The 12,257-nt window shown below is 44.4% G+C and overlaps 1 protein-coding gene across 1 annotated transcript in view; it reads right to left on the reverse strand.

Moving 5' to 3' along the window:
- The window catches only part of sema6bb (sema domain, transmembrane domain (TM), and cytoplasmic domain, (semaphorin) 6Bb), a 148,971-nt gene that overhangs the window by 135,666 nt on the left and 1,048 nt on the right, over positions 1-12,257 (reverse strand). The window lies entirely within an intron of this gene.

Here is a 12,257-nt window from a genome sequence, read left to right on the forward strand (position 1 = left end):
CACACACAGACACACACTGACACACAAAACCTTGCCCACTTGACTACTAAACAAACAGAGGAAACCATGGAGACACGAGCAGAGGAAGACAGAGACCGAGATGAAGATGTTCTGAACCGGCAAGACTGTAAATTAAACGTCTGATTTAGATTTTAAAAGCGGCAAAGGAAATTAACACAATGCGTCCAATTAACAGAAGAGACAGCAATGAATGCTGAGCTTCCAGCAGTGGTTACCTGTGTCTTGTAATGAGCTCCAGAGAGAGATGGTTTTTCAGCTTCATTTATCCTGTTCAGTTATGATTGTTTTCGCTGTATTTGTCAACGTAACCTTTAATGTGAGATGAGAGGCAGTAAGAAAGGTAGACGAACAAACAGACAGAGTAATTGGTCCAGATTTAGAGCCGTATCTTGTGAAAGGGCAGAAATGTGAACGAAAGGAGCAAACAGTGGAGCCCCTGAGCTTTACCTCCATTATACTGTGAGCTACTATTACGGACTAAGCCCTGCAGAGCTTCAAAGCTACTTTGTTGTGGCCGTTAATGGTGCTGATGACAGCAGAGAGGATCTCCATGCCAGGTGAACCGGCCCGAGCCAAAAAATTGAGAGAAAGAGTGGAAAAATAAAGAAATCAAGACTGTCCACCAGGGACGAGTGGCACTGTCTGCAGGCAAGCCATGACAACAACAAAAATCCTCGCTCAAGAAAAGCTGCCATCTTTAACATTTGGCAGGAGGAGTACACATCAGTGTTTCTGTAACTTCAGCTCGCCCCTATAGGGTAGAGCAATTAAAACCGCACTCAATGACTCATCAAAAATGTAAAGTCTGAGCTCCTTTACGAGTTAGCAGCATGCTGGGAAAGCAGTAAGCCATTATGAATGATTTGGGTTTTTTAGCTGAGGGAGTCTAATATTTGCTATTACAGCAACAAGATGGCTTTTATAGCTTTTCTTCTTCAACATTCATGCAGTTTAAAAAGAAAAAAACAGTCGATGCTTTCCCCCTTGAGACAGCACCCTTAATGTATCATGGTACATGCAGGGGCGCCGTAAAGGGGTGAAAAGTTAGGACGATTCTAAGGGCCCGTGACTGACAGGGGCCCTAACAATTTTAGAACATTAAGAAAAAAATGTTTAAGTAACCAATGTGATATCTTTTCATGGGGCCCAAAATCCCTGGCGGCGCCCCTGGGTACATGACATATCTCAGGCCTGCAAGAGCTAGCTCTCAGGGCATTTTCTGTCTTGTTTATTACTTGGGCTTAGACTCTGGGATCGAGTTTCCCTGTACTACTGCTGAGAGCCAAGGGGAGAGCGTGGTTGGTTTTGAAATGAAACAGACAGAACAAGCAAGGCTATTTATAAGGAGCAAGCGGATAATTGTTGAAAAGGTTAGAACCGCCACAGCAGGTAACAAGTGAGCTGCGTGTTGATGCTCACAACAGGGTGTTGAGGGAGCACAGTTATGAAGTGGCAAGGTAAGAACATGGTCAAAAGGAGCAGTAGCTTCAAGGGTCACATGTTGAGGGACATGTTACTGATAAGGAGGTACAATAAGAAGAATGTGAGGCCAACAGGGTTCATACACTTTTTCACCAATGATTTTCAATGACTTTTCCTCATTTTCCATGACCAAAAAAATTACTCTTTCTCAGCGGTACCACTGAAAATGGTTTATTTCAACATGGAACAGGAAAATAAGGTCTGCATATGAAACATGTTGTGCCTATCTGAAACAAATCAAATAGTTGGCTTACTAGCTTCTACACGCTAAAAGCAACTAAACTCTCTCACCAGCAAAATACCTCGTCAGTTAAATGCCATTTTACGTTTCATTACTATACGATACAGTATTTATTATAGTATTACTATTTCGGCAATTAGATAAAATATAAATTATATTTGATGCAACTTTAGTTACATTTCCATGACTTTTCCAAAACTTTGGGAAAAATATTGTTTTCCATAACTTTTCCAGGTCCTGGAATTAGCATTTTGAATTTCCATGACTTTTCCAGGTTTTTAATGACCGTAAGAACCCTGGGCCAAAGACAAGCCGAATAGAACCAATGCTTTGGCCATTTCTGTATAATTAAATGGATAATATGCAGACAATTTAGTCTCATCATGAGCCAACGTTTCTCATCCAAAAGCAGTCAATACACATCAACAGTAAATACCACGATGACAGCAACAAACCAAAGTTTCCGTTTAGAAGCAGTCAAACCGTACAGTAACATCTTATAATTGGGATACAACAATCGAGCGCTCGAATGTCAAAGACAAGGATTACAGGAATCGTTTGAAGTGTTGTCACATCAAACGCACACCAGAATAAACTAGAAATTGGAAACTTTTAAAATAGTTTTTGTGTTTATTTAGAATGTGTATATACACACAACTTCCCACAATGGCAGAGACAAGGTTACATACACAGACAAAGATGCAGGATGCGCTGCCTACATCAGTGTTGGGAGGGATATGAGCACCAAATGGAGCAGGATTACTCCACAGTGGAGCATTGTGGTTCACTTAACAGACATGTTTAAAATAACGTCAGTTAAATGGACATATCCATGGCATAAACACACATTCCTACAGTGAGGGAAGTGAGTATTTTGATTCCTATGGCCTCTTGGCTTCACTCACTAATACGCCCATTTCCTTGCTGACATTTTTCATTCAAAACATTGAATCCCTCATGAGTTTCAGAGTCCCCAAACGTCCGCTCAATCTGCAGAATAAACAAGCTGGTGGAGCTCGGAGACCTTAAGGACCATGTTTCATCTGATGACAGAGGCCGATAAATGCCTGACAGACTGCCAAACTCTGCGATGTGCTACATGAGTCAAGCACAAACACTCCTCCATCGCGCAGATACGTGTTTTGCACATGTATCCATCATCGCCATGTGGGAGGTGTGTGTGTGTGGCAGCGTCTGTGTGTGTCATGCTGGTCGGAGAATCTCGGTGGCGCCATGGGACGACGGATGTGGCCAAGCTTAGGCTCCGTGGACGGGATGATGAGGTAGGAGGATGTGGGATGACATGGTCCGATTCTCATGTTTAGAGCGAATAAAGACGTTAAGAAAGGGACTGTGAATACACACTAAAGAAACTACTGACGAGATATCACATGAACACAAAAAAACCACCCTTTCCTGTCTTTAGCCTTCTCCTTCCCACAGAAACGGACGTGTGAGCGAACAAGCGAATGAAAGCAAAGGGTGAAGCCTGGCCTGAGCTCTGAATGTCACAGTCAGTCATTGCAGCCTCCCTTTTAGTGATGCAGACAGAGAGCCTTTCTGATTGCCCCACCAGCCAAGCCAAGGGGTGAAAAACATTTACATGCAAATACGAATGACCCACTAGCTACTGTGAACACGCTAGCTATGGTATTCTGAATGCACAGCAACCAGAGAAAACCCCCGGTACAGAGGACTTGCCAATCAACAGCTCTATTGTAACAGCACGCAGGCTTTAGAAGTGGCTGTTATGTGTGTAGGATATCAATTATTTTTTCTGCTTTTGTGGCTTATTGGTTTGTGACTGCTATTGTTACCCCTTTTTGTATCGAGAGAAATTAATGTTAATGAATTCAGCCCGCGACATAATGTACTGCATTAACAGATTTAATATGAAGAAGCCTAAATCCTTTTCTATCATTTCCACATAACTCCTCGGTATACAGAGTGTCTACCACCCTCACCGAATCCACTCATCTCTGACAGCAACGCTAATATACGCCATCCACTTTCAATTTGTACAATTATAATCCACACGCCAGCATAACAAACAGGCATATCTGTCATATTGAAGTGGTTTGTTCCAGACTGCTGGGGGATTGGCTGGGTCTTCACAGGTCTTGGATATGCGGAGACCTTGGCTGGCGGCTGTGATACTTGGATTGGGAACCCGCCTGCTGTCATCAGACCTGTTGCCTCCAGATGGGTCAGATTCTGTGATTCCCACCCTTGAAGAACACACTCTCCCTCCTCCACTCCTTATTTCATCTTGTCATCAAACGTCACCTTCCCTTCATCCTTTCACCACTTATTCACAAAGCCCAAATCACCATCCTATTATTCTTTAACCTTGACATTCAGCTTTTAGCTCCACGCTACATTCATTTCATCTCTCACATATTGGCTCGAGCTTCTTGGCTAAAATCCCCTATGTGTGTGTGTGTGTGTGGGGGGGGTGTGAGTGTGAATGTGAGAGCACACACACATGCTTAGGAGATGAGCAGACGCACCGCACAGCAAGGCTTCTTTGATTCAGCACAGCAGAGACCCACAGCGAGGCTGTACATTAATTGGTGTTTCTGAGCTGTTCATTTAGGCGAATTCGTTCAAGGACCCACTTCCCAACAGCAGCAGAGGCTGATCAAGCCTCCCTCTAAGACTCTTCCACTATTTCCCAGCCTTCTTTAAGCTCCTTGCCTCTTTACTTTCCCCCATTACCTTACAGTTCAGCTTCACCCATCAACATGTCGCTGCTCTTTCTCGCCGCTCCAGCTCAACGTTCCCTCTTCACTCCCACAGAGTGCAGAGAGACAGCAGCAGGTCACAGTCTCTGCTCTGTCCTTACACTTTGCCAACTGTCCCGCACCCAGTGCCAGCAAGCCAGAGTTCTCTTTTTGTTTTTTCAGCACGACTGACTCCCCCAGGTCACTGAACGCATTAAGCTGTTAATTACCTCAAAGCACAATACAAGTGGTTGCTTGGCAGCAAAATGAGCAGACATTTACATTTTTTTCCAGAAGAATACAGTCCCAAACTTAAAACCCGAGCAACAATAGCTGAAGCTGCAGCTGCGGTCGTAAACAATTCTGTCAACGGCCAATGAGAACATTCTCATTTTATTTTTGCAGCTTCTCTGCGACCATAAAACTACAGGATAGAGCCATTGGGGCTGGAAGTTCCCATAAGAAATGAATCAGCTATAGCACAGCAGCAGGATAACACCATGCTGGCCCAGAGGGCATGATTTCTTCAGATTCACGCAGCGCTAATGCTGGAAATGATTCAGGATGTGTATGACCAGCATCCTCTACACGCAACGTCTTTTCACCAAACAGCAGTTAAACTGAGTCTTATTAGTTATCTGCTTAGGGATCCCAGCCACTCGGCATGGGAAATAAAACCGGGAACTGTGTAAAGCCTATCGTGAATACTATAATAGAAATAAGTGTTGCTATTTTTATCATGTCAGAGGAGGGAAATAATATGATTGCAGTATGAGTGCTGGTGTTGAATATGCTGCTCCAGGCGTGAGGTGGCTTGTTACTTAGTTGTGCTTTTGTGTTTTGTTCGTTTTTGTATTTTTGGGTATATTCAAGTGTGTGTTTCATAGTGGCAGTGTGAGATCATGTATTCCGGGTGGTATATGGGACCAATCCACGGTCTCTTCCTGACCATGGCCCCTCATTAGTTGCTTCCCTTGTTAAATGGCCACTCTGCTGTCACGGATCATAAAAGTGTGAGCGACACAGACATGACTGTGTGTGTGTGTGTGTGTGTGTGTGTGTGTGTGTGTGTGTGTGTGTGTGTGTGTGTGTGTGTGTGTGTGTGTGTGTGTGTGTGTGTGTGTGTGTGTGTGTGTGGAGAGGCCTTTCTACTTGTGTGAGAGAGAGAGAGAGATAGAGAGAGCAATGAGAACGCTCTTTAATTACAAGCAAACAGTCCATGAAAATCATTCAGCTCACACACACAGGGCGCGTTCCAATACCCATATATGATTCCGTTTGCCAGAAAAATATTTAGTATCACACCATACATGCCAGTGCAGTATGCCAAAAAATAGGATGTCCTACTGCAATTGGTGGCATTTTGTAGTATGCAAGCCAGCATGCTATTCAGATCCAAAGACCTTTGAGAAGCAAATACACGAGCGACAGGGTCATAGTTCAAGGCGCATGTTACAAAATGTCCCAATAGTATGCGTTCTCTTTGCAACAGTACATACTTGTAAGTGGAGCTTCAGTACAAAAAGAAAGTCAAAAGACAAAAAATGCAATTTGGAACGCAGCCACAATTTAGCCGTGTCCAGGAAGTAAAAAGTTGGTGTCCGTCTCGGTCATTTCTACCCTTCTTTTCATCCCGTCTCCCACAGCACCAATCACAGTCCGCTGCCAGCCGGATTCAGTTCATACTGATGGAAATGTCTCTTTCACTGCTACAGAGAATGGAAGAATCCCCAGCGTCCACCTTATTCAAATATAGCAGCCACACACACACACACACACACACACACACACACACACACACACACACACACACACACACCACACACACACACACACACACACCACACACACACACACACACACACACACACACACACACACACACACACACACACACACACACACACACACACACACACACACACACACACACACACACACACACACACACACACACACACACACACACACACACACACACACACACACACACACACACACACACACACACACACACACACACACACACACACACACACACACACACACCCTGTGGAGGTACAATAAGCCTACATGGAATGCCAGTTTTACCAACGGGAAGCATCTTTATTCAACAGCCACTTGGCCTTTGGAGATAGAAGCTGCATTCTTTGTTCCTGTCATACTGTGCCACCTCAGGCTCGCGCAACATGATATCGCCCCAACTTCTCTAAGAAAATCTGTCACAGTTAAAGGGCAAAGACACCAAATATTGAAATCATAGACTCAACGGACTCTGAGGAGAAGCTGCCCTGTGGCTGCCAATGAGAGCAACCAGAAGAAAGAGAGAAGTTTTAAAAGAAATAGGGAAGTGCTTATTACTAACTATATTGGGATTCCTTCTTTGAACTTTCTCATCTATTCTAGCTTCCTTGGCATTGCATTGGATGTATGAGAGCCGTGAAACAGGCGGAGAGATGAGAGTGAAAGGAAATCAGGAATGGAAAAACAAGTGATTAAAAGATAAAAGGGAGAGAGCAGATGATGGGGGAGCAGCGGTGTGTGATTAGAAGCGGAGTTGGTCCCATTGGGCTATTGCCCTTATTGCATTTTAAAAAGGGGGCTGGATGATCCTTGACCCTTTGTGAGGCGGTGGTAGCACCTTAGTGCAGATCCAACTTCCAGGCCTGATCAAGCCCCCTGGAAGGCATCTAGGCCTTGAGAACGAGGTGTGTGTGTGTGTGTGTGTGTGTGTGTGTGTGTGTGTGTGTGTGTGTGTGTGTGTGTGTGTGTTCCCAGGGTCAGAGTGAAACGTGTTTATCCTGCTGCTATGGCAACTCCGGCACTAGCCTTGGGCAAAAAATAACAAGAAAAGCTGTTTGTGCACGTATGAGTGCACAAAGGAGAGAGACGGTGTGTAAATGGAGGATTTGAAAAAATACAAGGTGTGTGATTTAAGGTCTTAAATTCAGACAGTTCTGAGTTGTCCTGCTCTCCTCCCCCCTCTCCCCCTCTCCCCCTCGTGTGGCTGGCCTGCTCCTCAATCATCAGGCCCTCATTTTCACCTTCTCTTTCTCCGAATCCACATGCTAAGTGGGAACATTGTTACGGTCAATTTGTCCCATTCAGGGTCCCAGTGGGCAGGGTCCCTGCCCTGACAGCCTGCAGACAGAGACCACACTGCCTGAGAGGCCTTGACATCAAGGTCCAGAGGAGAAGGATAGAGCGAGGGGGGGGGGAGGCGGAAGAGAGGAAAGTGAAGGACATGGGGGGGAGGCAGGAGAAGAGAGGTAATGAGGAGAACAGCGGTAAGGAGGCTGAATGTGTGAAGGGAAATAAGCAGGGGGGAATGTTAAAGAAAGAATGTGAGAAAAAGAAAAAGAGGCCGGGTGTCAGGTCAACTCGAGCCCCCAGACCTGGCAGCTCAATAGATTTGAGCTCAGGTCCCACATAGGACTATTCTAATACATCTGCCTTGGTTTGGCAAAAACCCAGAGAAATACGAACGGAAACACAGGTGTTCATGCGTGCAATATTGAAATGTAATTAGATTCAAATGTTCGCCCTTGTGACTCAATTGCTCCAATGCGAATTTCAGCCAAAGGGACGTTGAAGGGTCTGTTCACGTAAATTGAAAGCAATCTCAATTTCTCATTCACCTCTAGAGGTATGCGCTGTGTTCATTTGAAACACGTTCTAAAAAATAGTTCTGATTAAACTTGTTTACGATATTGATTCAATATTAGGATTATTGTTTCTATGGATACCACAAAATACATTTTCCATTTCCAACGTCCATTTTCAAAACAGGTTTCTAAAACCAAAATAATCTGCATAATCAACATTTAAGCAATTCAAAGATGAGAAACAGAGAGAAACTATGCTGGAGCTTTTTGTAATATGGGTTAACTCAGCCTTTCACTTAAGTCTAATGTAAAGCAGTGCATAATATTAACTGCAAAGTGGATTTAAAGGGCTACTACAGCAGTTGTGTAATGCATATTGACAAAGATATTGGACTATAAGAGATGAGAATTATCAAATCAAAGCAGCAGAGGCCATGATATCCAGACTTTCAATACCTAGTCTGGGATAATTCATCAAAATCACTAAATCTGCCATTTCCCATAATGCAACTCACTTTTGTCTTTCATTAGACAGCCCTTGCCTTCATAAATGCCCACTTCATTCTAACTCCATACCTTCAGTTTGTAATGAAGGCTTTCTGTTACATCAGAAATAACCCAGAGGACATCATCAGGGTTGTTTTTACACATTTTGAACTGCTCCCTGCACACTAACAAAATACATTATACAATGCTTTTCACAGGATGAGTAATACTCTCCATGATGAATACAATGACTATGTGCAAAAACAGTGGGGTGCCCATTTAAGTGTAGGTACAGGGTAGCGGGCCAGAAGTTAAATCATAAGATAGTTAGAGAAGCATTCCCACTCTCACCCACTTCAGTTTAGCTTTAATGTTGAATCCAGCTTTCTAGAAATGTTCTGGCAACAGATTCTGTGAACTTAGAACTAAAGCACAATTTGACGGGGCATATGTGCTCCGAACACAAATGTGAAAACAAGATTGGTCGTACTTATATACTCATTTTTTATTTCTATGCTAGAGCTGCCCCCAGGCCCACAGGTGACGCAACCCCTGGCAGGGTGCAGCGGGGGAGGTGGGAAAATGAGATTAAGTCATTGTGTAGAAGCACCTGTTATTCGAGCACATAGGGCGCAACACTTGCTCAGAGGCAAAGGGTGCAGAGCGGCTGTTGGCATCAGAAACAAGGCACAGACAGGGCAGCCATTCAGCCCAGGCTGGACACTGCTGAATCACACAAGTGTAGGGCACAGATGGGCACACACACACACACACACACACACACACACACACACACACACACACACACACACACACACACACACACACACACACACACACACACACACACACACCACACACACACACACACACACACACACACACACACACACACACACACACACCACACACACACACACACACACACACACACACACACACACACACACACACACACACACACACACACACACACACACACACACACACACACACACATAAAAGACAGGAAGGCAAACAGACACAATGTGATGTACAAAGCTGCTTATGTGTCCTTCTGATAGACATAGGCCGATCTCTCTCTTCTTAATGACCTACACTCCCACACTTACACAAACCATTCTTCAAACTAATTGGCGATTCAGACTCCGCGGTACAGACAGCGGGGATCTGTCAAGGCCATGTGTGTATGGTGGGATGTTGCCTGATCTCCCTAAATTAACTAACTTTATAATAAATCACTGGGCACAGCTAGCCAAGGATTAGCCAAGCTCCAGCGAGCAGTTTGTTAAGCTGCTGCGAGGAGAAGCACTGGGGACGAAGAAAACATTGCCAGAAACTGACATCAGCACTGGGACCTTGGAACGGTCCAAACCCTCTGTCTGGTTTCCTAGGCACACATTAAGTCTTGTTATCGGAGTTCTCCATTGGCACACAATCCTGCTCCTGCATTAGGCTTTCACTTGCAACTATTGCTTTTTTATCCTGTTGGGCTTTCTCCACTAATCACTTTTAGTGTTCAGGACATCAGTTTTAACATCAGGTACAATGCTCCTTCGATTGCTTCCCTTATGTCTGCCTGTGCAATCTTACCCCCTACTGAGTCACTTGTTTTGGCAGGAATAACTTCCTTCAGTCTGGTTATTTATATAAGACTGAGAAAACATGTTTCGCTCCTTCCCTGCCTGCAGAGAGAAATCCAACTCTTTTGAAGTAGATCCTCATAAAATTCTTCAATATTTTCAAAACTAAAGTAACTTAAAGGCATCAGTAGAGTGCTAATATTTGTGTACTGGTCACAGTACATTTAAATGTGCAGAATCTGTCAGTGCACTCACTCTGAGGTCTTACTCTTGATCATTTTGGTTCCCAAATCATGTTTAAAACCTCCTACTGAACTTGGTGAGGGGGTGTACAAGTTTTTGAAGACAGATTTTCCCTTAATAACTTCAGAAATGACTTGGAGCACCGGCAAAATGATTCTATTCATAACTCTTGCAAAGTGTTTTGTCCTTGAACAAAGAAGACTAGATCCGGTGCAATAAGAAGATCAGAGATCGTATCAGACAAGGTATTTCCCTTTGTTGTCTATTAATTCATTCCCTCTGATAGCACTTCTCTTGTAATTACTGGTGACGTGATGGGCCTACAAGAGGATGTCAGCACATGAGAGAAGAGTTCGCTAGTGTTTCTCATGTCGTGCCAAAGAAGCTCCAACACTGCAACACTAATTAGACAATAGCTAGTTTATGATATTATCTCCTTTCATGTGTCATTTCAACTTCTTCCCTTTCACCACCTACAGTATCTCCCTTGTGTGCGCTTTTGTTTCTCCTAAAAAAGAAGGTCTAAAACAGAGTCTGGTGCAGAACGTCACCCCCTGGTGTATAATCTGAGCATGCAAGGAGGACAGATCTCTGTTTAAACTGTGGCAGCACCCCTTCCTCCAGGCTCTTGTCCTCCAGGTCTGATTGACACAGTCAGAGCCACAGAAAGGTTAGTGGAGGTGCTGGTATTCCCTTGCTGGTGTCTACCTTTGCAGTGGACAAGGAGCACTGTCTCACTTTCTTCAGATGTGTCTCTCTCCTGCTCTGCTCTTCTCTCCACACACACACACACACACACACACACACACACACACACACACACACACACACACACACACACACACACACACACACACACACACACACACACACACACACACACACACACACACACACACACACACACACACACACACACACACACACACACACACACACACACACACACACACACACACACACACACACACACACACACACACACACACACACACACACACACACACACACACACACACACACACACACACACACACACACACACACACACACACACACACACACACACACACACACACACACACACACACACACACACACACACACACATTATAGGAATGCTCTGACCCTCCGGGGACTTCACTTACTCCTCTGTCTCTCTTTCCAGTCCACAAAACTTGCCGCCGGACAAAAGGCAGCTGAAAGGAAATTTGAATTTGAAACAGGGGCCACAACAAAAACATGCAACTCCCAAATGGAGAAACTTTAGGAGACTTGGAGCCAGCTATTGAGAGGTAGTGGTCCTTGCACAAAAAGCAAAAACGTGATTCTTTCTGACACTGTCCAGTCAACTAGCTCAATACGGTAAAGATAGCAGCAACTGCAGAGGGAGGGAGGGCGAGGGAGGGAGGGATGGCAGAGCCTGAAGGCAGGATCTTTGGACACCAAGGGCCCAGCGGGTAGGACAGTAGAACAAACACAACCACCAGCAGATAACATCTGATCACAGAAACAACTGTGAGTAGGACACAAAGAGAGGAGCACATTTAGACCAATCACATGGTGGAGATGCATGCATTTACTGATTTCACAGATCTTCAACTGACTGGATTGGAAAATGTGGTTTTCTACAGTAGTTACCCTTTAAATCAATGCTAATGTAAAAAAAGACAAAATCCCTCCTGACACAAGGAAAGTCCCACATTATTCAGATTAACAGCTCCCTGAAGGAAACCAGTTTCATTAAGGTGTGAGAGTGACACTGAGGTATTATGACAAGGTGTAACCATAATGTACAGTAACAAATGATCCTCGTCAATACACATTCATAACTGTCAGCCATTTTCAATCACAAGATCGGAGACGTGCCGAT

This window comes from Trematomus bernacchii, unplaced genomic scaffold, assembly GCF_902827165.1.
Source record: "Trematomus bernacchii unplaced genomic scaffold, fTreBer1.1, whole genome shotgun sequence".
Lineage (NCBI taxonomy): Eukaryota > Metazoa > Chordata > Actinopteri > Perciformes > Nototheniidae > Trematomus > Trematomus bernacchii.